Consider the following 5,595-nt stretch of genomic DNA (forward strand, 5'->3'; position numbering starts at 1 on the left):
CCCCCACCCCCACCCCCCGCCTAGGTTATGCTGCCTGTTGTCTGGCTGTCAGCTGACCCACTCCCATCCTCCGATGCAATTCTTAATCTCAGAATCACCATTGAGTCTGCCTCTTGTCATCATGGGCAGGCAGTCAGCTGAATTACCTCCCAGAGACTAATTTAAGTCAATCACACAAAGTTTCATGAGTGGAGTCTGGACACTTCAGGAACACTGACTGCTGTGCATTTTCTTCTCTCTTTACCCTCATCCTGGATTGACTTTGTCAATCTCAAAACAGAAGGATCCCGAGCCCTCAATCCCAATGCCAGAAATGAATGAATGAAGTCTGCTGAGAGAACGTAGGGAGTAGGCGTGGGAGAAATAGTAATGGTTGTCAAAAGGTGGCAGAGAGAGATGCCATCATTTGCTGCAGGACTGCTGTGTGTATAACCATATAGAAACCTCCCAACGCTGACAGCTATTTATTATCATCCCCCTCTTACAAATGAAGAAACTAATGTTAAGAAGGTAATTGACTTACCAAAGAACACATTATTGCTAATTCTTGACCCATGTTTAAAATCAGGCCTGACTGAATACATAGAGCACAGATGGGCTTTGGATTCAGAAGAGCCTGGATTTTCAACTAATCTTTTGCCACCAAGCATGAATTCTGGAACCGGACACATCTGGCTTGAAATACCAGCCCTCACTTCTATTTGTGACTTGAGGCAAGGCACTTCACTTCTTTAAACCTCAGATTCGACGAAAGTAAAATAGTGCTTTTGCTTCCCAAAATTGTAGGGTATATAATGCGCTAACCAGACCTAATGCTAACGTTCATTAAACGTTAAATACTATTATTTGAAGTCCAAAAGTCAAATCCTTTCTAGCTGTAAAAATTTGAACTCGTCACTCCAAATCTTCAAGCCTGTTTCTTCACACGTTCAATAAGAATGTCACTCACTTTATATATCTGGAAGAATTCAATTAGATTAGCACTACAGCTAGGATTTCTTAGACTTCAAAAATAAGTAAATATTCATTTTTTTCTCTTCAAGGGGTCTATAAATAGTGAAAGAGCCAGGACTGCAATCCAGAAATGCTGACACACTGAGCTAGGAGTGCAGATGCTTAGAAGGAAGCGGGGCTGGGCGGCGGGGGACTGGGGGGTGGAGGCGGTGCATATTAACACAATTTAGGAGCTGGGAGGCATGGCAGCATCCCGCTGCCTCTATAGAAAAACGCATTCCATGACCTCAGATCTGGTTATTTTATATTTTACCGCCCCATGGAGATATTGGTGATGTTGAGCTTTTTTTCTCTTTTGTTTTACATGCTCATAGCTGGTAAGAGGGTGGATAGCTCTCACGATGGAGGCTGAGGCAGGGGAAGAACATATTTTTACACTTACATAGTCGTCTGTTTCCTCTGTATAAACTCCATACCATGAGAACATCGGTCCCATTCGTTATTCTAACTGTAGCACATAGAAGAGATATGAGGCCTACACGTGCCCTTGATGAACAAGGTGGTTAAAGGTAAGAACTGACTACAAAATCTAGATTTTTCATAGTTTCGTAGAGAGACATAATGAGATTAATAATGGGAAAGCCAAATTGTGTAGCTGCTCCCTCTAAGCTCTAGTTTCTTTTCATTACTAAGCTCTGATTTCTGGGAAAGGCAAATTCCTTCTTAAATGAGAAGACAAACCAGCATCAGAAGATAACAGCAGTAACTTCCGACAGGACTAATTGAAACTCCTAGCATTGTCATTTGGTCAAAGAAGCACAAAATGGAAGCACTAAACTTCATTTATCACACCCACTCCTTAAGAAAACAGAAAGATGAATAATTTGAAGAATGTTTTGAATGTTCTTGTACATCGTCTTCCGAATTCACTTTTGTGCAAAACACAGATAACACATACACAACATGAATACATAAAAGCATTCACTTCCTGGTTGCTTAAAGGCGTTCTTCATTTAGGAAACCACACCTTTTACCCGTCCCTTCCTGATGATATTAACTTTGTCAGCTAGAAACTTAGCACACAGCCTCTAGTCACACCTTCAAACCTCAATGGCTTATCATTTCACAGCAGCAGGCTGTTCTTCCTGTCCCAGCCTGAAGTGAAGGCCTCAAGAATAACCACCAGATCCCAGGGAAAGATGGTCTTTATCCCTCTTATCGGGAGGAGTAACCTCACCTGGCCAGGTTCCCCCCTCCACGGCTATTTGTCCTAATGCCTAACCTTTATGCCACTGAGCCATATGAAATTTCCTGGCTCTTACAGTAAAAAACTCAAAAGAACACCTTGTTTGAGGTTTCCTGTTTCCCTAATTAGCTACTTTATTTGTCCTTCTCTTGACGATAAAAGCTATTCTAACGGTCTAGAGAATTTCTCTATTGTCCCAGCTGGTCTCCAGCTGTCAATCAAACAGGAAGCATCCTTCCTCCAACTTCTAACTAAGTGAGAAGAACACCTGAGGAAATAAGAATGCATGAAAAGGGCTTCCCTGGTGGCGCAGTGGTTGCGAGTCCACCTGCCGATGCAGGGGACACGGGTTCGTGCCCTGGTCTGGGAGGATCCCACGTGCCGTGGAGCGGCTGGGCCCGTGAGCCATGGCCGCTGACCCTGCGCGTCCGGAGCCTGTGCTCCGCGGCGGGAGAGGCCACAACAGTGAGAGGCCCGCGTACCGAAAAAAAAAAAAAAAAAGAAAAAAAAAAAAGCATGAAGAACTAATGGCAAAAAAAAAGGATTTTGGATAACTATTCACACTCTGTGCCACTAAGGGATAAAGCCTATTCACAGGTCGAAAGGGAAAATAGTTCTGTGAAGTAGTGCCATAATGAAGGATTTCACTTTTTCAGTGTTCTTGCCACTGTATCACATGGTTTGGACTCTAAGCTCATCCTCAAATCATCCATTTACCTTTGTTATTTTTATTAATTTTTTTGGATTTTCAATCTAGCTCATTGCCATATAATGCTAGGAAACCAATTATTAAAATAATCAAAAAACTTAAGGTCCACACAAAAACCTGAACACACATGTTTATAGCAGCTTTATTTAGAATGGCCAAAACTTGGAAGCAACCAAGATGTCCTTCAGTAGGTGAATGGATAAACAAACTGTGGTACATCCAGACAATGGAATATTATTCAGCCTTAAAAAGAAATGAGCTATCAAGCCATGAAAAGACATGGAGGAACCTTAAATGTGTATTACTGAGTGAAAGAAGGCAGTCTGAAAAGGCTACAGACTGTATGATTCCAACTATATGACTTTATGAAAAAGGCAAAACTATGGAGCCAGTAAATAGATTAGAAGTTGCCAGCGGTTGAGGATAGAGAGAAACGAATAGACAGAGGATTTTTAGGGTAGTGAAAATACACTCTATGATACCATAATAATGGATACATCATTATACATTTTTTCCAAACCTATAGAATGTACACAGCCAAAAGTGAACCCTAATAATGTAGTTTCATCAGTTGTAACGAATGTACCACTCTGGTGGGAGATTTTGATAATGGGGGAAGCTATGCCTGTGGTGGGGGCAGGGAATATACAGGAAATCTCTGTACTTCCCTCTCAGTTTTGCTGTGAACCTAAAACTGCTGGATCAGTCGTTGAACTTGCAGTACAACCCATGTTCACAGGTCTCACACATTTCAAATGAAAACAAAGTAGTCTAACAATAGGATATATAAAATAATCTCATGTATATTCATATTTTAAATGCCCACATGAATAGACTCAGCCTGATATCAATGAAATATCTACTTGTACTTTTAACAGTAAGAAGAGGCACAAAACCTGGTTTTTCTTTCATATAAAGCACTTTTTTTTTTTTTAATCTCTGCTTCATACGTTACTACGGCTAAGAGGAAACATTAAAGATTATTCAGCACAACCCTTTACTTCAAAGACCAGAGGTTTAAACATTTGACAACATTAAGCAACTCTTTCCACCATGCCCCACTATCCTTGACCCTTAGAAAAAGTTCCAGATTTAGCATTGGTCTCATGGCAGAGATACCACCAATTACCCGACTGGTAGTCCTCCCCAGGTGGTCAAATTCCACCAGAGGTTGGTCAGCTTTCAGCTTTCCATGGGTTATGTCACTCAAAGTCTTTCTTGACCTCAAGCCAAGTTAAGATGGTGTTACTAGGGCAATACTACAGATTGCCACTCCCCAATTTATAATATTAAATATTTCTCTATCTACAATAATTATTGGGGCACAGTAGGAATAGGCACATGTAGGCACAATAGGAAAAGAGAAATATAATAATGCATAGTTTTTATTTACATTCATGTCAAAGAGGGGCATGGGGGAAAGTGGGTGGGGGGCATATGGGAATTCTTTGTGCAACCTTTTCAATTTTTTGTAAATCTATAATTTAAAAAATAAAGTATATTTTGTAAATATATATATATATATAATAGAAAGGTAGAGCCTGGCGGATCACCCTGATTCTCACCCGTCCTCTTAGCTGTGCTGTATTGGTTGCTTTGATTGAGGAACTCAGACTGTACACAGAACTTAGGATCACAGTTGGGCCACATCCAAAAGACACATCCTTATCCAATGTGTTCGAATATAGAACTCTGTGGTATGAGTATGTGCATTTGAAAAATTCATGGTAATGAAAGGTATCCATAGCGACAGAAATGAATCTCTTACACCTCAGACTAAGTTACAAAGACAAATAATCTGAAGGCAGTAAATATAAAAGACAATAAAATGCTGAAAAAATTTTTACAAAGCACCTACTATATAGAAAAGACAGTGTTAGATGCTGGGTAGTGACACTCCATGCCATGAAGGGGCTGATAAAGGGATGAGGCACAAAATCAACACTTGAAAAGTAAATTTAGGGCTTCCCTGGTGGTACAGTGGTTAAGAATCCACCTGCCAATGCAGCGGACATGGGTTCGAGCCCTGGTCCTGGAAGGTCCCACATGCCGCGGAGCAACTAAGCCCGTGCACCACAACTACTGAGCCTGCACTCTAGAGCCCATGAGCCACAATTACTGAGCCCGCATGCCACAACTACTGAAGCCCACGCGCCTAGAGCCCGTGCTCTGCAACAAGAGAAGCCACGGCAGTGAGAAGCCCTTGCACCGCAACAAAGAGTAGCCCCCCGCTCGCTGCAACTAGAGAAAGCCCGTGCACAGCAGCAAAGACCCAACGCAACCAAAAATAAATAAATAAATTTATTTAAAAAGAAAAAGAAATTTATTTAAAGAGGTCTCTTTATTATGGGGGGAGTGAGAGGTGGAGACATGTATCTGCTGACCTGAGTGCTATAAAAATCCTGTTTCACATAAAACTAGTGCTGTACAAAATTTAATTTTTAATGCTCGTTGTCCACCAGCCACTTACAATCAAGTAAGAGCCAGTTCAAAAATGACAAGAAGGGGCTTCCCTGGTGGCGCAGTGGTTGAGTCCGCCTGCCGATGCAGGGGACGCGGGTTCGTGCCCCGGTCCGGGAAGATCCCACGTGCCGCGGAGCGGCTGGGCCCGTGAGCCATGGCCGCTGAGCCTGCGCGTCCGGAGCCTGTGCTCCGCAACGGGAGAGGCCACAACAGTGAGGCCCGC

General features: G+C 42.2%; 1 protein-coding gene across 1 annotated transcript in view; it reads right to left on the minus strand.

Annotated features, from left to right (window-relative positions):
• MAGOHB (mago homolog B, exon junction complex subunit) overlaps positions 1–5,595 on the minus strand; it is a 22,394-nt gene that overhangs the window by 3,414 nt on the left and 13,385 nt on the right. The gene's annotated exons all lie outside the window — the stretch shown is intronic.

Source organism: Physeter macrocephalus, chromosome 6, assembly GCF_002837175.3.
Source record: "Physeter macrocephalus isolate SW-GA chromosome 6, ASM283717v5, whole genome shotgun sequence".
In the NCBI taxonomy this organism is placed as follows: Eukaryota; Metazoa; Chordata; class Mammalia; order Artiodactyla; family Physeteridae; genus Physeter; species Physeter macrocephalus.